The following is a 26,842-nucleotide window of genomic DNA, read 5'->3' as shown; positions in this document are numbered from 1 at the left end:
AGAAACCTTGGAAAATAATGTGGACAAGTTTAGTATTATCTTTGGTGGGGGAGATCTCTGGAAGTAGAGGAGGACTGGTGATATAGTAATAACTGGGTTAAGTTCTATTACCTGAGTTATGCAGGAGGTCAGACAGAATTGTCATAATGGTCCCTTGTGCATGAGCAGCGCGTGAACCGCCAGCTGGGGAAGGCTAGCCTCCAGCCCCACCCCTCCTGCTGGAGCTGAGCCCCCCTTTCCCTCCTGCTGGAGCCCAGAGCTGCCTCTCCCCCACACCGTGGCCACTGGCCCAGTCCTGCAGCTAGCCACCCAGCCCCAAAGGAGCGCCTGACAGCCACGGCCTCCCCAGTCCCGGAACGCCAGGAAGGCAGGCGACGGCGCAGCCCCAGCCTTCCCAGCCCAGGGAAGGTGGGTGACTGGTGGCCGCATCCTCCCCAGCTTCTGAACAGGGGAAGGCGCATGGTCCCAGCCCCAGTGGAGCACTGGGAAACTGGAGCCGCACGCTGCCGCAGGGAGTGGTCACAGCAGCGCACAGGGTCACGCCTGGCTGTTTAGGGAGGCAAAGTCTCCCCCAGCCTATGCAACCTGCTGCCCATGTCCTTATGGCTTTCAGATTGGTGGGTGAGATTCTCCTGCCCATTGACGTAGTTATGGTACAATGTGTAAAAGGGCCAAATAAGCCTATAAATGCACTGTATCCAGCTGGGGAGACTTCCTCAGATCAGGCAATGCATGAAACAACTGTGATACTGTCTCCTCACCAGCCAGAGAGTGCTGGGAACAGGGCTTGAGTGCAGGGGGATGTTGGGGCCTTGGAGATGAGACAAAGCAGCAACAGGCCCAAAAGGCAGCCTGAGGATGCTGCTGTAATTTAGACAGGACCCTAGGGTTGTGTAAGTTACACTGGGGCTCTCCTGTCCCAGGAGCAGCCCAGGACTGGGAGGGTGGAAAGATGGCTTATGGACACCTTTTTGTTCCAGCCCTGCCCCTGGTCTTCAAGTTCTGTGCTGTGCCCCTTAGAATCTGTGACTTCAGGGGTATAGGCAGAGGGGCTTCTTTGGAAGAGATGAGACATGGAAACCAGGCTGCTGCTCCTCCTGTGCTCTCCCGAGTAGTTGCTACTCGTATTCTCTCTCCTCTCCTCCCCCCTACCCCACTTGCCTTAGAGAAGGGAAGAATATGGGACCATGACTTTCATATTCATGTTCTTAGTAACCCTTTTCTAAACAGGTTTCAGAGTAGCAGCCGTGTTAGTCTGTATTCGCAAAAAGAAAAGGAGTACTTGTGGCACCTTAGAGACGAACAAATTTATTTGAGCATAAGCTTTTATGAGCTACAGCTCACTTCATCGGATGCATTCAGTCTTTTCTAAACAGTATGCTGTATGTGGCCTATTTTCGCTCAATTTGCTTCTCTTTATTAAATGTTTAAATATGATGTATTATAGGCCTGCAAACACATGCTGCAGGTCTTAAACACGTACTTGCCTTAACCCCCTTCCTGTATGAAACTAATTAATACTTAGCTGTTACACAGAGTGTGCCTCAGTCAAACTTTGCCTCACCCACCTTGTCTATCATTACAGTTGAGGTAGTTAGAAGTGGTGTTAGTAATTTCTTTTATTCGACCAACTTCTGTTGGTGAGAGACACAAGCTTTTGAGCTTACAGAGACCTGCAGTAGAGCGCTGTGTAAACTTGAAAGTCTGTCTCTCGATCCAATATATAACATATTACCTCACCCGCCTTGTCTCTCTAATATCCTGGGATCAACATGGATACAATAACACTGTCATGATTTCAAAGAGCATTCATCACTTCTTCAGCACAGACATACTCATAACACTTCATTGCAGTAAGATGGGTAGTTTGGCACCTTTAACTGTTTGCATGTGCAATTGAGGTAGAGTTGATTGAAAAATAAACAATTTTAGCAAAAACACTTGAAATCATCTTAAGTTCAAAGTGGACTGTTTTTTTAGATTTCTTGAAGAATTTTGTTTAATTTTTGCATGAAATGGTTACAGAAATATTTTGGAATATTGGAAAAAATAAGCAGCTATTTTAAAAAAAAAAATTGGTTAAATTTCAGTTGGTTTTTTTTGGGGGGGGGAGGAGGAGATAGTTTATTTGCAAAAAATTTTTTTTTGTGAAGTCATCACTTTAATGAAAAGTTTTTTGCTTTTGAATAAATACCATTTTCAACATTTCAATCAAATATTTCATTTGAAAAATTTTGACCATATATATAGTTAAGTTAAATTGTGAGTGCAAATAGTTATGGGAGCAAAATTCTCTCCACTTATTTATGCTGGTAGGTCACATTCACAAATTGGAGGATAGTGGCTGAAGGGTTTCATGCGGTGGCAGAAGTTAAGAGCATAGTAGGAAAGGAGAGCAAATGCACATGGCAGGATGGTATTGTGCAGAATGTACAGGAAAAATAATTAGGTTTATTGAATTCAGTGGGCTATTGGAAGGATTTGTGGCCTGTTAATCTTTATAATGCAGAATTAGAATTAGTTATTTCCATTTCTTTTTGATGTGCAGCAAAATCAGCTGCAGTAATGATTGTATAAAGCAGTATTCTGCAGACTACTTATTCACCTTCTAATTCACCCACCAGGAATGGATAAATTGCTTCTGGATCCCTTGGAATAAAGTGTAGCTCTGATAAACTGGCAAACATTTCTGTTGCTCTGGATTCATCTCAGTCTTTGTTCTGCCTTCTGCCCCCTTTTTGTGCTCTATTTTCTAGCGGAATGTGAACTACATTTCAGAGTAGCAGCTGTGTTAGTCTGTATTTGCAAAAAGAAAAGGAGTACTAGTGGCACCTTAGAGATAGCAAATTTCTCTACTGTTCAAAAAGTATTTCATAGAGCTCCTTGACTAGGCACTAAAAGAAGCTATAAGGAAGAGGAGGGTTCAGTGCCAGCTGTATTCAATTGTCTGAAGACAGGAAAAACTTTTAGATTGTGTATTGCTGTTACATGAAAAAGGAAATCCCTGGGTATGTTTGAGACACCTTGGAGCCAGGTGATGTATGAATTGCTCCTTTCAGCATTCCTTCAGAAGAAGAAAAGGGCCAGTCAGAAGAGATGTAATCCTCTTACTAGAGGGACATTTTTGGCATCTTCATTGGTACTACTACTTGGCATACAAAGAAATCAGACTGCAACCAGTTCGTCCTGAATTTCTGTACGCAAAAGTCACAAACGTTTACAGGCAAAATCTTGTTCCTGCTCTGTATAAATATGTAATGTAGAAACCTAAATAATTCACAGGCATAGATTTGGAAGATTCCTCTCCATGTACAAACAGCTCACACTTGTTTTCTCTGGAGATGCATAGGACAGATACTGGCTCTTTAGCAACTAAAGATGTTTTAAGTATAGGCATTTTGCATGAAGTAGGTTGTATTATTGATATCCTTTCATCTTTCCTTATTTATATATAAAAAGAATTGATTCTGCTCCTTTTACACACAGCTAGTCAGGTATTCTCATCCTCCATCCTACAATTCCCTCAGTTTGTTACACCCACTTGTTATGTCTTTTAAATATATATTGTAATCTCTGTGGGTCAGGGACTGTATTTTACTATGTTTGTTCATTGCTCTGCACAATGGGGCCCTATTTCTCATTGCTGTTTCTTGGCTCTACTACAGTACTAATAAGCTGATGTTTTGGGCCATAAAGTTTTAAAACCAGAGTTAGAGCCTTGTGTTGGACAACTTTCTAGCTCTACATTACTGTCATTGTAAAATAATAAAGTTTTGAAAATGGAGAACAAGTGACAACTTTTTAACCTCTCCCTTTTTTCTTTTCTTACAGCCTATAGCTTCTTCTCTCTTCAGGTGAGTACTCTATTTTCCTTTATTTAATCTTGCAACACCTGGCTGAGAACACCACATGTAACATGCTGCTGGCATTAAAAATTACTCATCTTGTGGATGAAATCAGTGTTTCCAGGGTATATTGCCACCATGTTGTATTTAATTTTATACTTTGCTATGTGGGTTACGCTCTTTGTTAAATTATATATTAGAGCCCACTATTGAATACTCACCAAATGCATTGTTCAGCACATATCTTCAGCATGTTCAACTTTCATTGGCTTGTAGTCACTTTAAAGAAGGTATTGTGTTATCTCAGTCACACACATGTGAAACCCATTAGGGAGCACACTCAGATAATTGCATTAATGGTAATTGCTTCTTAAAATTGATCTCCTGTTGGGAAAACTGCTGAAAATGAACTATTCTAGACCTTGATATCAGCAAAACAGTGCTGCCTTCATTGTAATTGTGTTCCTGTTGGGGGTCAGTTGATAATAAAGTGTTGTGCAAAAATGGTCTTATTCTTAGGGAAAAGGAGACCTTTAATCTTAACTGACTTGGTTTTTGATTGACAAGGTGGGTGGGGGAATATCTTTTATTGGATCAACTTCTGTGGTGAGAGAGACAAGCTTTCAAGCTTGTACAGATTTTCAGTTCATTCCTGACCTGTTCTCTGAAGGACTTGAAGGTGCAAAATTAAAGTGTGTGTGTGAGAGAGAGAGAGATTGCACAGTTCCCTTATTGGCCAGGTTATAGTACTTCCATAAAATTGAATCTGCAATCTCTCTCATCATGCTTCTATGTCTGCATTTTAATACTTTGTGTGGGCTCTTGCAAAAGATGGTCTGAACACAATAGGCATCATTTTTCTCCAACCTACTCTTTTCTTACTAATTGTAAGTGGGGATGTTGCAAATGTTTGTTCTCTTCTCCCCTTGGATCGGGGACAGGGTGGAAGTGTAGCTTTTAACCAAGCTGGATAAAAATAGATGATTTAAGAAAAACTGTTTTTTTTAATTGGATTATTTTATTTAAATTAAATACAGGTTTATTTTTTTAAAATTAAATTTGAAATTAACAACCTATGTTAAGGCCTGGACTTATAATCATTTATATTAAATACAAACAGTAATATTAAACAGTACGCGTTAGCTGCCAAGTTTTAAAGAAAGTCATACCACTGAACTGGACGAAGTCACTGGATAAGCACCTGGCACAAGAGTTTGCTGACATGCTAAACCAGCTTTTGACAGCAGTAGTATCTTCTGTAGATACAGAGGGAACTTTTTCCTTATTTCAGTTTATTCAAAGAGTTTTGTTCAATGATCAGTTCATTCAAAGTTAAGAAACTAATTGGTAATTGAAAAGCAGGAAAGCTTGTTTTCTTCTTCCCATCTATGAATGAAAACTAGGTGTGAGAGGACTAGATCTACTAGTTCTAACATCTTGTAGAACATGGTGACCAGAAACAATCCATTCAATTCACTACTACAGTCAATACTTCCTTTGTTTAATTAATCAATTAGTTTTTAATGCAAATCATGTTTTGATAAACTTTTTTTATTATGTATCCAGCACATTTAAGGTAACGTTTTATGTAATTATAAATTTAAAATAAACCTTAAAATGCTATTTTGTGTACTGAATTGAATTTGAATTTCCATCCAAATAGAGCTTGACACAAAATGCAAATAAAAAAATCAACCATCTAAATACAAAATGCATCATTCACTATTTTCTAATATAATAAAAATGTAAAAGCTTAACTTACATTTTTTTCAGATTATGTAATTTCTTCAATAAATGTGCATTGATGTAGAGTATCCTCCTGGTTGGCAAAAAAAGGAGGCTATCTTTTAGTTGTAAATCATCAGGTTTTGATGGTTACCAACCAATGAGAAGCAACCTTTATTTAGGAAAATAACTTTTCTTTAGGAAAAGTACAAATACAAAACCCAATTAAAATGATTATTTAAATTAACTTTTTCTACTTGCTGATATAAATCATTATTTAAAATGGTAACTTAAATTGCTTTGATTTAAATCTATCCACCCTGCTTCACAGACTTTTCTCACCCCAAAAAGAATTCTCACCAATGTTTGCCTTTTCAACCCTTATCCCTGAAATGAGGAGGGGAATGGCATAGTAAATTATCCTGTTGTTCATTAGCTAGGAGAGAAAATTCCTACTGTATTTTCCACTGCGTGCGTCCGATGAAGTGGGTTTTAGTCCCCGAAAGCTTATGCTCAAATAAATTTGTTAGTCTCTAAGGTGCCACAAGTACTCCTCGTTCTTTTTGCTGATACAGACTAACACGGCTACTACTCTGTAACTAGGAGAGAGTGAGAGAAACAACAGAATATGTGCAGTAATGTGATTGATTGTTTCATGAGTAACAAAAGGATTGGTGATGAAAGATAAAGAAAATAAGGTATTCAAGAGTGACATAAGCCACTTCACTGAGCTACCACATGTTTATTGGTATATCTAGATCATACTTGTTGTTATGGTACTATCTGATAGCCTGCAATGGCCTGTTGGTTTTGATTGAGATTAGCCTCTATATACTACAGCTCTGGGACAAGAAGAGCAAAAATTGAAGAGACAATGAAATAAATCAAAGTGGGCAAAGAAATAAAAGTAGACTGAAATCAAGTTGGCAGTCCAGTTTTTGTCTTATTTACTTTGCCAGGTAACTTTCTTTGGGTGCAAGGGAAGTGGATAGAATTAAACAGTCACCCTCCCAAATAAATTTATACTCCCATCCCTAAATCCCTCCTTTGCCACTACACTTGCACGCTGCGTCTTAATCTTGTGGTAGGCAACTTTGTCACACTGCATTTCATTACCAGTACCAGTCTTAGGATCTGAGTTTGACAGAATTTAATAGCCTGATAACAGACAATTGCAGTTATATGCTTCTTCAAGTACCTCCTTGATAAGAAGCAGTACATCGACTAACAGAGGGAGACTATTTTTACTCTAGCATTATAAGCAAGCATAATATTGTAGTTCTTGATGATGATCATGATGATAATACTTAACTCTAAAAAGAGAAGTGTTCTGCTAAAAACGTGTCTCTCTTTTGTTGTTCTGACATGAAACAAATTATATTATTTTACTTGAACAAAAATAGAGAAAATGTTTTCTCTAAAAATAAGAATGGATAAATATTTTAAAATAATGAAATCTATAAACTGCCACAAATGCCAGCATTGCAACACTATGGAGGGAATGTCTCCAGTTCTTTGACATGTTTATTCTGTATCTCCTAGTACTAATATGAAACTGGAATGATTTTGTATATACTACATTGGAAAGATTTTCAGGGCTACTTGTAAGCATTAAAAGGGATCTGTGCATTCTTCTACTAAGTGTAAAAGTCATATTTGACCTCAAACACAAAAAGTTGTGTTTTGTATTTTTTTTATTTATGAATGAATTGTTACTGAGCAATCAAGGTCCATGAATGTTGGGTTCTGAGAATTGAGTCATGCAAAATTCCTGTTTACTGGAGTTTGGGAAGAATTTGAGAAACATAGATTTGTGCAAATGCACATGGGCTATGAAGTTCCCTGAATTTTCACTGAAAGAGTTCCTTGCATTGTTCCATGTGGAAATTGCTTTTAATACAATATTTTCATAAAACTTGAAATATTGTGTTAACACATGTAAACATAAACTACATTAATAGTCTGGAAAAGACACAAAGCTAAAATCATATAGTTTGGCACCTGGCTATGCATAACCATTACTCTAGTTTCTTAGTTGACTGGCCTTGCTTTTGTGGATTTGTTAAAACAATAATGTTAGATTATATATTAATTTTTTCCAGTACCTCGAGAAAAATGACTTATATTGGTATGAAATTATTCCATTCAGCTAGACTCGACTAGTGATATCTGTGAAAAGCCTGAGAAATCTCTATACAATGAAAGAGAGACTGGCCTACGGTTAACTATAGCAAAGTTAGTGAGCAGTGGTAAAATGAATATAATGGATAGAATATCAGCACAGATGTGTCTGGATTAGACATGTGTCTAAATAATGTATGAATAGAAGGCATGGATGGGGTGGAGGCGGGAAATAAGGTGTTTTTTTTTTCCTTTTTGTTACTACTTTAACTCTTGATTTGTTCAGAAACTATAGTGATGAGGACCATATAAGTATCTAGATAACTCTCACTAAACATTCGATGAATGACTTTAACCACATAAAAAAATCTTAAATGCAAAATATACTGACCATAGTTTGACAGATACGGTAGCTACTGTCTGACACACAGGATTAAAAAAAGAGAGATGCTTTCAGACAGAAACCTCAAAGGCAATTCACTCATAAAGAAAACTCAGCTGGTTTAGAGAATTAAAAAAAATCTGTCCATTATAAACACGCAGGGTCTGATTTTTTTCACTTATAACTCCCATTGAAGTAATTGTTTGTTTTTTATCTGAATGTTGCTGTGTTTTGTGTTCTTGAAGTCTGTTGGAGCTACAGGTTCTCGGCATCCCTGAGCATCGGGCCTATGTATACAGTGGAGAGGCACAATTTATTGGTTTTTTTTGTTTGTTTCAGTATATACATACTATCTTGTAAACAAATCTTCATGGTCCCATCAAAGTCAATGGGAGTTTTGCCATTGGTTTCAATAGGGCCAGAATTTCACCTTTTCAACGGCTCCTTCCTTTCCTAAATGTGCTGACTTCAGTTTCACCCAGAGACATTATGGGATGGTGCGTCTCTCTCTTAAAACAGAGTGGAAATCCTTCTTCATTAGGCAAACCATATGATAAATACTCCAAAAAAGTTCCAAAGAAGCAGGATTACTGATGAGCCTGAGATGCAAAATTAAAATCCAGATATCAAACTCCTCAGAGCCTGGAATGCTTATGATTCAGAAGATGGCTAAGTTGCCTCTGTGCTCTCTTAAAACCTGATTGGCTTATTTTGTCTTCTCGCTGTATGAGAGCCTTCTAACTCTCTAGGTATATGCAACAGTTTACAAAGGCAATCCTGACCCTTTCAAGTAAATCTGTTTCCCCAGATTGAATCGTAACCTCCCTAACTTGGAGGAAAGCTCCTGGTTTATTTTTCCTGAAGGTTCAGAAGAGAAAAGCAAGCTTTTAACACTCTGTTAGCACAATGTTACAAATTTTCTGGAACTTTTCAAATATAAAACATACTCTCCCCTTCCCCTATATATTTTACTGAGAGTATGTCTACACTGTGATCAAAGAGGTGGCATGGGGTGGCTTGCCCAGGTTGGCTAACTTGGGTTCACAGGGTGTGGGCTTCCTGGCTATAAAATTGCAGTGTAGACATTTGGGCTCGGGCTAGAGCCCAGGCTCTGAGACCCTACGAGCAGAATGGGTACAATCAGCTCTGAGACTCCATGCCGTGGGTTTTTTATCACAGTGTAGACAACCCTAAATTATATAAGGAATACTTACATTGGGAATCAGCCTTGAAATTCAGTTCCATGCTTGTGAATTGTAGGAAATGTCTCAGACCTCTTGGGTAGGAATGTCTTTCCAAAGGCCCATCTGCCCAGCTCTTCTAATCTGGAGGCTAGATGCGATAGGACTGGGAGCCAGTCAGCTGGAGTAGATTTGAGCGTCCCTGACACTACGCGCATAGCATTATTGAGTTGAGTGTCAAGGAGTTTAGTGTGAGTGCTATGAGACCATACTGATGCACAATATTCAGCTGCAGAATATACCAAGGCAATTGTTGCGGTTCGTAAAGTCCGTGGACTGGAGCCCCATGATGTTCCAGCCAATTTTCTGATAAGCGTGACACGAGACCTGACCTTATCATGGATGTTCTCGAGATGTTCTCGAAAGGTCAGACTCCGGTCCAGTGTTACACCAAGATACTTTGGATTAGCTTCGTGGTTGATGCTCTCACCGCAGAGCTGCACATCAAGTTTGGTATTAGCCATTTTATTGTTCAGATGGAAAGCAGTTACCATGGAGGTTTTTTTGGATTAGGCCTAAATTTCCAGCATTCGAAATAATCAGCCATTGTGCTAAGATCTCGGGTTAGGGTGCAGCTGATGGTATGGAGGCTTGTATGCTGAACAGCCAGGGCAATATCATCCGCATACATGAATTTCCTTGACTCCGTTGCTGATATATCCACGGTGTATAGATTAAAAAGTATTGGGGCCAGGTCAGAGCCCTGAGGGATGCCTGAGTTCAGAGTTCTTGGTCTACTGATCTCGTCATTAAGGTGTACCTTAAAGTGTAGGTCTCCAGTCACTGCCACCAGGAGGCAGATCATTTGTCGACAGTGAATTACGAGGGAGACCTTGAGGAGGAGGCTCTGTCTCCAGACAGTGTTGTATGCTGAGGACAGATCAACAAGGGTGATTCCTGTCTTCAGCTTACGTTGGAATCCTGCCTCAGTGTTGCTGGTAAGCTAAGCTACTTGGTCACAGCAGTTCCCCTTCGGGCGAAATCCTGCCTGCTCCACTGGGAGGATGTATTCAATAATATCAGACAGACGGTAGAGCAGCACCCGTTCCATGAGCTTGCAGGGTGGTGGGGAGTGGGAAGACATTGAGTTTCTTCGATAAAATTGCTCCGCAGCACTGGACATAAGTTTGGCAGAGAACTACTTTCAGCTGATAGAAAAAAATGAGTCCTATGCTGCGACACTGGTTCTCAATCGCTGCTACCCTGAATGGCAGAGATAAATGAGAAAAGGAAGTCATTAGTTTGTTTAACTTAGCTAAGTGTGTATGTATACATATACATAAGTAAGCACACACACACTTTATACAGTTATGTCTCAAATATGTAATAGAACTAACTTATTTCCTCCCTTTTTTTAATTACATCAAAGCATGTTTTTAGTAAACTGCTATGATTTACTAAGCCGTCGGGTATTTCTACAGCCCTGAAATGATCTCAATAGAAGATATAAAATGGGGACTCATCGTAAAACTACGACTTATGTGTCATTTAAAAATTTTGAATTATTCTATTGAGAAGGGAAGGGTGAGAAATCTCAGAATTTGAGGAACTGTTACCTAAATCCAAGAGAGTGGTTCTCTAAGGCCCTATCCTGCGAAGGTTAACACACGTATAATTTTAAGCACACGACTAGTCCCTTTGAAGTTAATGGGACCAGCCCTTCTTATTATTAATCATATGCATAAGTCTTTGTAGGATCAAGGCCTAGGATTTCACAGAAAATAGGTAGTTTTATTTTATGCTACAAGAAAATAGAGACCTGAAAAGGTACTTTAAATATTTACTGCTTTAATTATTATTCTCAGTATTAGAGAATTGCTGCTGCTGTGTTGTTCAAAGTATTGCTCTAACCTGCTGCTTGAAATAGAAAATGAAATGTTAACTTTTTTCTACGTACAATTTTACTATCCATGCATATGTAAATTCATTACTTTCATATTGAAGATGCTCCATGATGCTATTGCTAACCTGTTTCATCAGAAACGATTGTGAAAACATAGCAAGTTTGATCACTGTTTAGTTTCCTATGCAGTGGAGTTAAAAATATCATTTCATGTAAGTCACAGTGCTTTGCTGAACCTGAAAAAATCTAAAAGGAAGTGCTTATGGTCCTCTAAAGAACAGACTTAGGGGAGCTCTGCTCAACTGAAGCTTTTACTTTTTTTTTTTTTTTAAAATTACTGCTTAATTCGATCTTCATACTTACTGACTCATTTGTTATGTCAGGCTAAGTGAAGGGAAAATGTAATCATTCTGATATGTGAAAATCTATAGTGATACATGCTAAATCTTTCTATTAAAGGAAAAATAATGAATATATCTTTTTCCAGTTTTTTTGCTAGTTAGGTTGTACAAAGCCAGGGAAATTCAGTTTTGCATGGCGAGCTGCATTAAAAACTGCTGAAGATAAAACTGGCTGCCCCAGTGTGTGGTCCCCTGACACCTCAAACCTGCAGGTGGGCATGAAATACACATCCTCTGCATTTATGGATTGGGATAGTAGCTTCAACTCTTTCATGCACTGTGTGTGGGATTCTCAGACACTGAAATCATGCCGTCATGGATCCAGTGGTCTCTCCGCATTTCCCTTAGCACTAACTGGGCCCAGATGCCCTCCCCTCTTCCCCCGCACAGCAGGTTTGTCCATTTTCCCCTCCCCCATATACTCAGACAGTGAGACTCAAGTGGTAATCAGGAGCCTTTCAGTTGCCGTCTACACCTGAATGAATTTCACCCTTGATCCATAATATGAAATGACAACTGAACAAAATGTAATATAACTGAATATCTGGATGATAAGCTTGTCTTAGGCCTTGTCTATACAGAGTTTTGTCGACTAAAGTCATGCCGGCACTCAAAAATCGGTATTGCATGTTCACACTCGCTCCCTTTGTTGGCAGAGCATGTACACAGTTGGGGCACTATCATTGACAATGTGAGCAATGCACAGTGGGTACCTATCCCACAGTCCAGCTCAACACCACCTGCCCTGTGGGAAGGCGGAGTGGATCACGACACATCTTTGGACCGGGCTCAGTGTCCCATGATGAAATGTTTTCTTTCCCAGCATTCTATGGGCTTCCAGCTTTCTTTCACGGCATTTTTCAATGGCCTTTGTTTGCTGTGCACTCTGGCATCTTTGTGAGAAGGGATGGTGTGATGAGTTGCCCCCCACTTTCCGGGGTGCCACCTGGGATAATGGGGTCCTACTGAACCCGCCCATTCTATCAGCCTGGGCAGCCTCACTCTGTCCTGCTGTGCCAGGCCCTCAAGCCTCCTCTAGCACACACACAGGTAGGGCCACACCTAAGGACACAAACACTGAAATCAGCTCTGTGTGGGAAGACTCAGCTAGGGGATTGCCTAGTACTCAAGTGCACACCCAAAATGGTATCGTGTTGCAGTGCAAAGAAATCTGTACAGCGTAAGCTCATGAAAATTGCCCCCCTCGCTCAATGTGGAGGAAGATATGCACAGCCTCCCCCCTCCCCCACCCCCGTTACGAATTGCACAAACTGGGTTTTAGAAAACAAAACAAATTTATTAACTACAAAGGATAGATTTTTACGTGATTATAAGGGATAGCAAGCAGATCAAAGTAGATTACTGAACAAATAAAGCAAACACGCAAACTAAACTTAATACACTGAAAAGAAACTGGCTACAAGTAGTAATTTCTCACCCGAAATGTTGTTTTAAGTAACTTGCAGAGATTCTTGAAGACAAACTTCTTTTGCTTACAGCTTAGAATTCCAGACATTCCTTTCACAGGCCAGACACCTTCTAGCCTGGGTCTAGTTCTTCCCCAGTTCAGTCTTAGGGGTTGTTAGCAGTCATCTTGAGTGGGGATTCAGTGAAGAACTGACCCTGATTAACTCACTCCCCAGCCCTAAATAGGATTTACATATGGTGGGAAGCCTTTGTTTCCCAGTTTGATTCCACACCTCATAAAAAATGAAAAATACTAGTAGTCCAAGATGGTGTCCAGTACCAGGTAACATGATTACATGACCCTGCAGTGTCAAAGCAGCGTCCCAGGAAGCTTTTCAGGAAGGTGGGAGATTAGCATCTTCAAAGACCTATTGTTCTCCCTAATGATTTATTGACTAAGCAGCCAGACTGATCGTATTTTGTTTGGTGGGTGTTTCCCAGGTGCAAACACTTTCGCAATTGATACATAGTCAGTATTCCTAACTTCAGATACCGAAATGATACGTGCATGCATACAAATAGGATAATCACATTCAGAAAATCCTAACCTTTCCAATGATATCTCACATGACCCATCTTGTATAAAACATATCTTAGTTATGCCATATTCAGATCCTAACAATATCTCTATGAAGAATATGGAGCTTGGTGCCACAGATGGATCCTGCGCTGCTCTCCTATGCACTGATAACTGGGATTAAGATATCACGGATGGCAGTGCAGTTAATCACGAAGTTCCTTACTGAAGAAGACTCCCAGTTGCTTGACATGCCGTGTGATACGGATAGGAGCAACTTTAGATTGCTTTTGACATTCACGGAACCGCTGCAGATGGTGGACCGTTGCTTTTGGGCTCAGGAAACAAGCACTGAATGGTGGGATCGGATCATCATGCAGGTCTGGGGTGACGAGCAGTGGCTACAGAATTTTCAGATGCGGAAAGCCAGCTTCCTGGAACTATGTGTGGAGTTCGCTCCCGCACTACGGTGCAAGGACACAAGAATGAGAGCTGCACTATTGGTAGAGAAGCGTGTTGCAATTACGGTGTGGGAGCTGACGACTCCAGACTACTACCAGTAGGTAGTGAATCAATTTAGAGTCAGGAAGTCGACCACTGAGGCTGCATTAATGCAAGCGTGCAGGGCAATTAATTGCATCCTGCTACAAAGGACTGTGACTCTGGGAAATGTGTAAAATAGTGGACAGCTTTGCAGAAATGGGTTTCCTTAACTGTGGAGGGGCGATAGATAGTGCACACATTCCAGTTTTGGCACCAGATCACCTTGCAATGGAGTACATCAATAGGAAGGAGGTACTTCTCCATGGTGTTGCAGGTGCTTGTGGATCACCGTGGGCATTTCACTGACATCAATGCGGGGTGGTCAGGAAAGGTGCATGATGCATGCATCTTCAGGAACACCAGTCAGTACAGAAAGCTACAAGCGGGGACTTTCTTTCCAGACCAGAAGATTACAGTGAAGGATGTTGAAATGCCCATAGTGATCCAGGGAGACCTGGCATACCCCTTACAGTCATGGCTCATGAAACTTACACGGGAAACCTGGACAGCAGTAAGGAGTGGTTCAACAACAGGCTGCGTATGTGCCAGAAGACAGTGGAGTGTGCCTTTGGCAGATTAAAGGCACACTGGCAATGCCTTTATGGCAGGTTAGACCTCAATTACTCATGATAACATTACCATGGTTACAGCTGCGTGTTGTACCTGGCATAATCTTTATGAAGCTAAGGGTGAAAGGTTTGCTCAGGGGTGGAGTGTTGAGGCAGAGACCACTTGGCTGCTGATTTTGAGCAGCCAGATACCAGGGCTTAGCAGAGGGGCTCAGAGGGGGGCAATTTGAATCAGGGAGGCTTTGAGGCAACACTCTGAAAATGAGAACCAGTCATGTATTCTCTATGAATGGTGCTGCAATGTTACATTACATGTAGTTTTCATGGAACAACGGTGAAATTTGGGGCCTTACATTCCAGTAAGCAAATGATTGACCTGCCTGTATATGTATTGGTAGCGCTTGCTATCTCAATTTTGTGGGAAACAAATAAAGATGTTACCATTCAAAAACTCGGCTTTTATTGCACAAGAAACAACACGCACACGTGCACGCACACAAAGATGCTTGGTGGGAAAGGAGGCACCAGGGAAGGGCAGACTTTCAGAGCTGTGTGTAGGTCCAGCTATCATTTTGAAAGTTGTCTGAGGAGTGGAGTACAGCGGAAAGTGAGAAGTCCCGGAAAGTGGAAAGGACGGCACAGGTGGAGTTGGGGGGCAGGGGGCACAGAAAAGAGTTCTGAATATGCTGCAGGGGAGGGTGGGCATGCATCTGCTCAGTCTGCAGCATTATTAACGACTTCAGAATCTGCATTTGCTCCTCTATGACTTTAATTATCCACTCAGTAGCGTCCTTAACAAACTCCTGATTTTCTTTTCTGTCCTGCCTTTTGGCTTCCCTCCATTCCTTGCATTCCCTTTTCTCTGCATTGGAGAAGTGCAATACCTCCCAGAGTATGTCGTCTTTGCTCCGGCTTGGGTGCTTTCTTATCTGGCGGAGACACTTGGCCGTTGTGTGGTGTGTTCCTCAAGGCCACATCTGCTGAAGCACAAGGAACAGTGCACAGAAGCATGATGGTTAAGTTACGCACAGTATTGAAACATTTCAGTAAAATACGCCTCTGGTAACATAACAGTCACTTTCTGATTGACCCTTGGCAAGCACACAAGTCGGCAAACATCCAAAGCATGGCGAGTGTTGGCTTGGGGTGGGGGTAGGGTGACCAGACAGCAAGTATGAAAAATTGGGATGGGAGTAGGGAGTAATAGGCGCCTATATGACACTAAGCCCTAAATATCGGGACTGTCCCTATAAAATCGGGACATCTGGTCACCCTAGGGCAGGGGGATATGCACGCTCTACATGGGGAAAAAAGCACTCCACAAGTGTTGCGGTGCTGCCAACTAGGGGAAAAAAATTCTAAAATTCTCCCACACTTTCCATGGGCGGGGGTCATTGTAGCTGATATCTCACTGCTGAAGGTAAGAAGATAAGCGAGATTACATCTACTACATGCTTGTGGCTTCTGTCCTGGTCCCTATGCTGCTCGCCTGTGTACCACAAGTGATTGCCAAATGGTGCAGGAAAATTTCCTACAATGAGGGAAGGAACAAAGCAGCTCTGCCAAGGAACCTTTTGCAGAGGACTGTCGAGTACCTCCAGGAAACTTTCCTAGAGATTTCTCTGGAGGATTCCCGTGAGATCTCGGCGTGCATCAACACCCTGTTCCATCATACCGATTAGCTACACAGGGAAATGTCTAGTTCACAGAAACACAGCCAGCCTTGTACATTTCTACACCCTGAAGCCACCTCCCCACTACACAAACCACAGGTACTTACCAGGCATCTCCTCTCCTGCTTCTTGCTTGCCAGAGAGCAATTGCTGAGACTGGCTAGACACCTCCGGAGTGGTGAACTGTTCCTGGTTGCCTGCCCCACCGGGCCACCCCGCTGGGAGTTCCACATCATCGTCTAACTCCACCTCTTCATCAATGACTTCATCCTCCAGGTTTGGTCCTCTTTCCGCCACCTGCAGGCTCACCAAAGTATCCACGGGGTTCGTGGAGGTGGATCGTCACTGAGGATAGCGTCCAGCTCCTTATAGAACCGGCAGGTCTTAAGTGCAGCAACAGAGCAACAGTTTGCCTCCCTCGCCATGTGGTACGCCTACCTCAGCTCCTTTGTCTATGCTCTGCACTGCCGTGTGTCCCAGTCATAGCCTTCTTACACAAGCCTCGTGAAATCTGCCCGAAGGTATCAAAATTCCAACACCACAAACGCAGCTGGGACTGCACAGCCTCCTCTCCCCATAAACTGAGCATATCCAGCAGCTCCGAGCAGGAGAGCATCTGCTGCAATAAGCTGCCATGGTTACCTGGGAAAAGGCAATGAGACTTCTCCATGCTGAGCCAAGAGGAAATGGAATTTCAAAATTTCCCGAGGCTTTTAAAGGGGAGGGATGGTTGGTTGTTTACCTGGCTGCAGGCAGGGCCGTCCCTAGCTATTCTGGGGCCCTACATAGCCCCCCCCCCAAGGGGTGTGTGTGTGTGGGGCCCCAGCCCTGTGTGAGGAGGGAGTGGGGGGGGCTGCTCCCAGGCCTCTGTGGGAGGCAGGAGGGCTGGCTTGGGGGGGGAGGTCGGAACCACCCCCCAGCACTCACCAGCGGCACGGCTGGGGCCGGTGAGTGCAGGCCCGGCACTTCTGCAGACCTCAGGTGAGTGGGGGTGGGGCTGGGGCGGAGCAGGGGCAGGAAGAGGTGAGGCTGGGGGGGGGGGGGGAAAGGGTGGGGTGGCAAAAGCCAGAGCAGGGGCTGGAGCTGCGCAGCTGTGTACTTTGCATATGGGTAAGGACGGCCCTGGCTGCAGGGCAGTGGAGTTCAAACTGCTGACCAGCGCGGTCAGAATGGCCGTTGTGGGACGCCTCTTGGAGGCCAATTAAAGCGATAAAATCAAGCGTGCTGCCAGCACTGGCACTTTGTTGACGAAAATTTTGTGCAAAAAGCCTGATGTCTCTTGTTGGAGTGGTTTTATTTTGTTGCCAGAACAAGGCGTTTTTGCCGCCAAAAGTTGCATCGTAGTGTGTATGCATTCACTGTTTTGTCGACAAAGCTCTTCAGTGTAGACAAGGTCCTAAATTCACTGAAGTGTGTATTTTTGCATTGTAAATTGGGAGCTTTGTGGCCCACAAACACGTTTTTCTTGTCCGTGTTGCTTAGTAAGTAGAAACGGATGGCTCTGGCAGAAACAGATCTCTTGTCAGCTTCCTTTGTAAGTTGGTGCCATAATTCACATTGAGACAGAGCAAACTGGAAATCTAAAAAGTAGTTTGAATGTAAGTTGCCGAAACAGGAAATCAGTCCTAGAAGGCTCAATGAGGTGCTAAGCGCCCTCCTCTCCCAATGACTTTCGTGGTATTTGATGGTACTCAGCTCTTCACAGGATGGAGCACTAAATATACTTACCAGATAGATAAATTCTCCCCTTACTGCAGAAGTGTTTTTTTAAACAGTTAAATATTTGTGTAGATGTTTTTAATTGTGGAAAGATAAAAATGAAGTTCTTGGTACTGATGATTTTCTTTTCCTCGTTCTTGATATAGATGCAATGCTCTGTAAAATACTGAACATATCTGAGAGGTTGCTGTTAAGAATTAGGTCCCTTTGCTCCTAATTGGGGCAAAGTATGAAAGGAAGCAAATAAGAAGTAAAATAGGATGACAAATGCACCAAAATGCAAGAAGTGCCAATGAGAAATGACTCTCCTTCTCTTGTCTTGGTAGTGCACAGCAGTCCCTCACCCCCACCCCAGCAAATTCTACTTAATTTGGCAAGAGAGAGAGAATATGGGTAGACATGGTGTCAAAGTAAGGGGTTTGTTTTGTTTTCTTTTGGGAAGGGGTTTGGCTACATTACATGACTGTCTAAGCTAAAAGTTTGTCATGCAGGTCATCCGAAGCAGGTGCCAATCAACCTTGACACCACACCAGGGAATCATGTATTCTCTTTGTGCTACATTTTACAGAAAAGCCTAATTAAATATTAGGGAATGCCCGAAATAGATTGGAACTAATCTCTCTCTTTCTCTCCCTCCCCTCCCCCCCCCCCCGCCATATAAAGGGAAGCTTTCTTTGAATTAGGAACCCAACTTGACAGAGCTCAGAGAAGGAAATTAATTAATTTATTAGAACCTTCACAAAATTGAATTCCTATGGGTTATGGAGAAGTATGCTGGTGAATGATTTCATATAGAATATGCTTTTAAGACTAGTTAAACCTGCTTGTGGCCAAGATTCCCCTAACACATGTTTCTATTATATTCCTACAGATCTATTAATCAGATGCAATTTTTCTAATTTCCCTTCAGGAAGATATTCACTAAGCATAATGTAATGATTCAAAAACTGCAGACATATCTCCACTGTTACAATGATCAACACCCCCCACAACACACCTTTCAAGATCCATGGATCTTTTACATGTGCCTATCACAACATGTGGTGTCCCTCCTCCAGTACACTGTACCCAATAAGTATGTGGGTGAAACCATGCGGTCACAATGCTCTTGAACGAAATCATGCAGGAAAATGATGAGACAAAAACACCATATCACCTGTGGGAGAACACTTTTCACCAAGTAATCTGACCTATCAGTCTTTATCCTCAAAGGAAACCTGCACAACGAGCCTGAGAGCTTAATTTCATAACTTTGCTGGAGACTAAGAATAATGGACTGAATAGAAACACTGGATTTATGACTTATTACACCAATCTATAACCCACTAACAACCCTCCTCCTGCTAAAAGAAAAGGAGTACTTGTGGCACCTTAGAGACTAACCAATTTATTTGAGCATGAGCTTTCGTGAGCTACAGCTCACTTCATCGGATGCATACCGTGGAAACTGCAGCAGACTTTATATACACACAGAGATCATGAAACAATACCTCCTCCCACCCCACTGTCCTGCTGGTAATAGCTTATCTAAAGTGATCATCAAGTTGGGCCATTTCCAGCACAAATCCAGGTTTTCTCACCCTCCACCCCCCCCCCCCCACACAAACTCACTCTCCTGCTGGTAATAGCCCATCCAAAGTGACAACTCTCTACACAATGTGCATGATAATCAAGGTGGGCCATTTCCTGCACAAATCCAGGTTTTCTCACCCCCCCACCCCCATACACACACAAACTCACTCTCCCGCTGGTAATAGCTCATCCAAAGTGACCACTCTCCCAACAATGTGCATGGTAATCAAGGTGGGCCATGTCCAGCACAAATCCAGGCTTTCTCACCCCCCCCCTTTTTTCCCGGGACACACACACACACACAAACTCACTCTCCTGCTGGCAATAGCTCATCCAAACTGACCACTCTCCAAGTTTAAATCCAAGTTTAACCAGAACGTCTGGGGGGGGGTAGGAAAAAACAAGGGGAAATAGGCTACCTTGCATAATGACTTAGCCACTCCCAGTCTTGGGTGTGTCTGTGCGGATTTGATCTTGTGCTTTTTCAGGAAGTTTCTTGAGCAAATGCTGTAGTTGCTATTGGTAAAACTCTCAGTGGGATCATAGGGTAATGGCTTGTAGAAACTGGTGTTGGAGAGCTGCCGAGCAGCCTCTTGTTCATATTCCGACCTATTCATGATGACAACAGCACCTCCTTTGTCAGCCTTTTTGATTATGATGTCAGAGTTGTTTCTGAGGCTGTGGATGGAATTGTGTTCCGCATGGCTGAGGTTATGGGGCAAGTGATGCTGCTTTTCCACAATTTCGGCAGAAGCACTCTATGTAGAAGTCCAGTCTGCTGTTTGGACCTTCAGGAGGAGTCCACCTAGAATCCTTCTTTCTGTAGTGTTGGTAGGGAGGCCTCTGTGGATTAGTATGTTGTTCAGAGGTATTTTGGAAATATTCCTTGAGTCGGAGACGTCGAAAATAGGATTCTAGGTCACCACAGAACTGTATCATGTTCGTGGGGGTGGAGGGGCAGAAGGAGAGGCCCCGAGATAGGACAGCTGCTTCTGCTGGGCTGAGAGTATAGTTGGATAGGTTAACAATTTTGCTAGGTGGGTTGAGGGAACCATTGCTGTGGCCCCTTGTAGCATGTAGTAGTTTAGAAAGTTTAGTGTCCTTTTTCTTTTGTAGAGAAGCAAAGTGTGCGTTGTAGACTCCCTCCTCAGGCCCTATGCTACCAGCACTCCCAGCTACCTTCGAGACACCACTGACTTCCTGAGGAAACTTCAATCCATCGGTGATCTTCCTGATAACACCATCCTGGCCACTATGGCTGTAGAAACCCTCTACACCAACATTCCACACAAAGATGGACTACAAGCCGTCAAGAACACTATCCCCGATAATGTCACGGCTAACCTGGTGGCTGGACTTTGTCCTTACCCATAACTATTTTACATTTGGGGACAATGTATACCTTCAGATCAGCGGCACTGCTATGGGTACCCGCATGGCCCCACAGTATGCCAACATTTTTATGGCTGATTTAGAACAACGCTTCCTCAGCTCTCGTCCCCTAAAGCCCCTACTCTACTTGCGCTATATTGATGACATCTTCATCATCTGGACCCATGGAAAAGAAGCCCTTGAGGAATTCCACCAGGATTTCAACAACTTCCATCCCACCATCAACCTCAGCCTGGTCCAGTCTACACAAGAGATCCACTTTCTGGACGCTACAGTGCTAATAAACAATGGTCACATAAACACCACCCTATACTGGAAACCTAATGACCGCTATTCCTACCTACATGCCTCCAGCTTTCACCCTGACCACACCACACGATCCATTGTCTACAGCCAAGCTCTGTGATACAACCACATTTGCTCCAACCCCTCAGACAGAGACAAACCCCTACAAGATCTCTATCAAGCATTCTTACAACTACAATACCCACCTGCGGAAGTGAAGAAACAGAACCAGAAGAGTTCCCAGAAGTCACCTACTACAGGACAGGCCTAACAAAGAAAATAACGGAACGCCACTAGCCGTCACCTTCAGCCCCCAACTAAAACCCCTCCAACACATTATTAAGGATCTACAACCTATCCTGAAGGATGACCCAACACTCTCACAAATCTTGGGAGACAGGCCAGTCTTTGCCTACAGGCAGCCCCCCAACCTGAAGCAAATACTCACCAGCAACCATATACCACACAACAGAACCACTAACCAAAAAACCTATCCTTGCAACAAAGCCCGTTGCCAACTGTGCCCACATATCTATTCAGGGGACACCATCACAGGGCCTAATAACATCAGCCACACTATCAGAGGCTCGTTCACCTGCACATCCACCAATGTGATATATGCCATCATGTGCCAGCAATGCCCCTCTGCCATGTACATTGGTCAAACTGGACAGTCTCTACGTAAAAGAATAAATGGACACAAATCAGATGTCAAGAATTATAACATTCATAAACCAGTCGGAGAACACTTCAATCTCTCTGGTCACGCAATCACAGACATGAAGGTCGCTATCTTAAAACAAAAAAACTTCAAATCCAGACTCCAGCGAGAAACTGCTGAATTGGAATTCATTTGCAAATTGGATACTATTAATTTAGGCTGAAATAGAGACTGGGAGTGGCTAAGTCATTATGCAAGGTAGCCTATTTCCTCTTGTTTTTTCCTACCCCCCCCCCCAGATGTTCTGGTTAAACTTGGATTTAAACTTGGAGAGTGGTCAGTTTGGATGAGCTATTGCCAGCAGGAGAGTGAGTTTGTGTGTGTATGGGGGTGGGGGTGAGAGAACCTGGATTTGTGCTGGACATGGCCCACCTTGATTATCATGCACATTGTGTAGAGAGTTGTCACTTTGGATGGGCTATTACTAGCAGGAGAGTGAGTTTGTGTGTGGGGGGGGGTGGAGGGTGAGAAAACCTGGATTTGTGCTGGAAATGGCCCAACTTGATGATCACTTTAGATAAGCTATTACCAGCAGGACAGTGGGGTGGGAGGAGGTATTGTTTCATGATCTCTGTGTATATATAAAGTCTGCTGCAGTTTCCACGGTATGCATCCGATGAAGTGAGCTGTAGCTCACGAAAGCTCATGCTCAAATAAATTGGTTAGTCTCTAAGGTGCCACAAGTACTCCTTTTCTTTTTGCGAATACAGACTAACACAGCTGTTACTCTGAAACCTCCTCCTGCTGTTTTCCCCCTTTCCTTTCACCCATGTGACTGAAGGAGTATTAACAGGCCACTTCTCCTTGAATGGTCCCTTGAAATATGGGTTAACTGCTTATGCTAAACAATCTATACTACCTTGTATTTAGCTGTGGATCTCTACAGCTGAATTTGTGGATTTTTGTAGTGCACATTGTAGCAGCATTAAACAGTGGGGATTTTAAATATCCTAAGTTTAGAAACACACATGCTGCTCTGAACAAGTAGCACAAATAAATCTAAACTCAGCCTTGCTGTCACCAGCTTGTCCTTGTAAAGCATTGAAAAATGATAAACAACAAAACAAAACTCCACACAATCAGCCAAACAATAAACAAAGTAAATGAGATATTTGTTATCCTCTGTACTTTGCCAAACACCATGATACTCGTACCAGTGGATGAGGTTGCTTTAAATCAGTGTTAGTTTGGGCAAATCTTTCCTAATTATTATAAAAAGAAAAGGAGTACTTGTGGCACCTTAGAGACTAACCAATTTATTTGAGCATGAGCTTTCGTGAGCTACAGCTCACTTCATCAGATGCATGAAAGGTCATGCTCAAATAAATTGGTTAGTCTCTAAGGTGCCACAAGTACTCCTTTTCTAATTATTATGTTCATTTTCATGGCAAAGTAAAACAAGATTGCAAAGTAAATGTTTAAAATCAAATTTACACAAGTTAAGAGGGAAGGTACTGTACATCTGGGGTCAGGCTTGGGTTATGGGGGAATGCAAATATTGGTTACAAGGTTCACTGGGTACATACATATCACATGGCCAGCGTAGATCCAGATTGGGGCGTGGGAGTTTTTAAAGCGTCAGTGGATAAGTGGGCTCAGGTGCGCCACCTTTGGAATGTATTAAGAGTCCAAGTCAGTATTTGGTGTAGAGAATAAGTACATGGGTGGGGTGTGTCCCTCGGTTTGTCAGGGAAGGATAGTACAGAAATTACAAATCCAGTTGTATATGTGCATTCAAGAAACAGGTCTGTTTATGTTTGAATTGGATAGTGCCAGGGTCAGTCAGCCCTTTTGCAGCAGTACATTGTAGACTATTCCAGAGTTTATAATTAATTATAAACCTTTTGTCACTGTGCCTCAGTGGGTCACAGCTGAGAATACCAAATACAGGACAGACTGCTGTGAAATAGGGCAGACTCACCCCAAACTGGTGGTTATTCTCTCATTAGATTACACCAAACCAGTAACTTCTTTCTCACCACACTGGTTAATAAGAAGCCATAAATGCTGTCTCCTTAAGGCATTCCAGCCCTTGGCGCACCACCCAGACACTAGACTCTGATGAGTGGTTACTGAAAACCAATTTAATCAAATAATAGGGTCTTTCTAATCCAAAGGGACCTGCCATTTTGCCCGGTCAATATATAAATCAGATTTTACCCAGTAATCACGCCACTGCCAATCCTTTAGTAACTAAAAAGAAGAGAGTTATAAATGGTTAATAGATCATATACAAACATGAGATTCTTTTCAGTGTGCATAGATCAGGATCATAGCAGTGACAGAATAAACTGCTAGCTTGCAAAAGCCTCTCCCTGCAATTACTCAAACGTATTGGGGGTCATCAGTCTTTGTTCAAAGCTTCCTCGTTAGGAGAAGCCAGTCCAGAGAAATGAAGCAAGAAATAAAGACAAAATGGAGATGAAAACATCTCCTTTTTTAATATCCCTTGCCATGTGCATTGAATTTTACTGTCTCAAACAAAGCTTGCAGACCAGGTACCCGGAAAATTACTGTCCCAAGATGGAGTTCAGGGTTACATAAGCATATCACATGTGCTTACATGTTTTGATGACTCACAGGGGCAGACATTGGTCCCTCGGAGACTTTAGGTACAAAGATGATACGTGCATATAAACAGGATAATCATATTCAGCAAATCATAACTTTTCCATTGACACCTTACATGACATACTTTGTACAAGATTTGTTGCAATTGTATAACAGTGGTAAATCAGGAGCTGTGGAAGCTCCCGAAAAGTGGGGAACCATGGCCCCACTCCTTCACCCTGAGGCCCTGTCCCTACCCCTGCACTGCCTAGTCCCCTGAGGCCCTGCTCCCCCACTGCCTCTTCCCCACCCAGACCCTGCTCGTTCTGCTCCTCCCCCTCCCCTTACAGCTGGTGAAAAGTAATGGGGCCATGGCCCTCTGACCCCCACCTCAGGAAAAGGATGGAAAGCAAGGAGTGGGATATTCCTAATCTGTGATTTTAAACTTGCTTGCAGTTCTCTCTTCTCCCCCACTTCTGAGCATGTTGCTTCATCACTGGCCTCCTGACTGATTTGCTTTCTTTTACTCAATGTAAGTTAAACACAGAAGTGCCAAAAGTAAAATGTCTGTCTCCCAAGTCCAGCAATGATCATCTTGCCTGTTGAGTCATTTCTGGCCCTGTCAAGGTTCCTTCCCCACTCTGAACTCTAGGGTACAGATGTGGGGACCTGCATGAAAAATCCCCTAAGCTTATATTTACCAGCTTAGGTTAAAACTTCCCCAAGGTACAAACTATTTTACCTTTTGCCCTTGGACTTTATTGCTGCCCCACCAAGCATCTAACAAATATATAACAGGGAAAGAGCCCGCTTCAAAATGTCTTTCCCCCGCCAAATCCTCCCAAACCCTACACCCCTTTCCTGGGGAAGGCTTGATAAAAATGCTCACCAATCTGCATAGGTGAACACAGACCCAAACCCTTGGATCTTAAGAACAATGAAAAAGCAATCAGGTTCTTAAAAGAAAAATTTTAATTGAAGAAAAAGTAAAAGAATCACCTCTGTAAAATCAGGATGGTAAATACCTTACAGGGTAATCAGATTCAAAACACAGAGAATCCCTCTAGGCAAAACCTTAAGTTACAAAAAGACACAAAAGCAGGAATATACATTTCATTCAGCACAACTTATTTTATCAGCCATTTAAACAAAACAGAATCTAATGCATATCTAACTAGATTGTTTATTAACCCTTTATAGGAGTTCTGACCTGCATTCCTGCTTTGATCCCTGCAAAAGCAACACACAGACAGAGAGAGCCTTTGTTTCTCCTTCCCTGCCCCAGCTTTGAAAGTATCTTGTCTCCTCATTGGTCATTTTGGTCAGGTGCCAGCGAGGTTATCCTAGCTTCTTAACCCTTTACAGCTGAAAGGGTTTTTTCTCTGGCCAGGAGGGATTTAAAGGTGTTTATCCTTCCCTTTATATTTATGACAGGCCCCCTGAAAAAAAAATTTGTTTGTGTATTTCTAGTGCCAGTGGGATTTTTTTTTTAAATTGCATGTAATCACTGAATGCATACTGTAATGTATTATTAGCTAATTGAGAGAGTCATTTACTATGGATGTAGAATTAGTATGCTAAATTAAAATGTCATCTCAGCTGAATGCATTGTAAAAGGTGGGGAGAATAACATAATTTCTAACAAGTATTTGTCATGTAGCTTTTGTTTTGTTAGCTTGAGGAACAAGGGATTTCCAAAAGGGGTCACTAAGTAACATGGGTTAAATAATGCTCTTGGGAGCTCATAAATAAGCTGCACAGTTTTATGTATTTTTGCTTCTGTTGCTTTGAAACAAACACTTCAATGGAGTTCTAGAAAGGAGCAAGCCTGAGTTGTGTATTTATTAATCCCTACGTGAAACTACCACACGTTACAGAAAGAACACAGCATAACTGAGCAATACAACCAAGAAAAGTGGAGGATGGAACTTATCAAGGAGCATAGTGCAGCTGTGAAGCTGGTCAATTTTGAGATGTTTGTCCCTGAAGGATGACAGTTCCATGAAGCTCCCCTCCACTTATCTTCCTTTATCTTTCCCCAGTCCAGCCTCTGGAACCTGTGCCCCCTCACCTGTTTTCCTTACTTCACCTCTTCCAGTGCCTGTCTTAAGGAAGAGCTTGGGCCTCTGCTGTGTTTGTAATAAGCCACTGACAACTGTTTAATTGTTACATCACCCAGTGAGCAAATGAATCTGTATCTCTGCTAATCCTGTAGTGTGTGAGGCTGTGATTTTGAAAAGGCCTGGTCTCAGACTAAAAGCAAATATATGTCAATT

The 26,842-nt window shown here is 42.4% G+C and overlaps 1 protein-coding gene across 3 annotated transcripts in view; it reads left to right on the top strand.

Annotated features, from left to right (window-relative positions):
• Positions 1-26,842, top strand: part of PTPRE (protein tyrosine phosphatase receptor type E) — a 266,402-nt gene that overhangs the window by 61,210 nt on the left and 178,350 nt on the right. For all 3 annotated transcript variants that reach the window (XM_073354053.1, XM_073354051.1, XM_073354052.1), the window contains one exon: positions 3,832-3,854. The gene's annotated coding sequence lies outside the window, so the exon portion shown is untranslated. The remainder of the gene's footprint in view (positions 1-3,831; positions 3,855-26,842) is intronic.

The sequence above is a fragment of the Lepidochelys kempii genome, chromosome 7, assembly GCF_965140265.1.
Source record: "Lepidochelys kempii isolate rLepKem1 chromosome 7, rLepKem1.hap2, whole genome shotgun sequence".
NCBI lineage: Eukaryota > Metazoa > Chordata > Testudines > Cheloniidae > Lepidochelys > Lepidochelys kempii.
The sequence above is the reverse complement of the archived record's forward strand: the minus strand, read 5'-3'. Positions and strand labels throughout refer to the sequence as shown.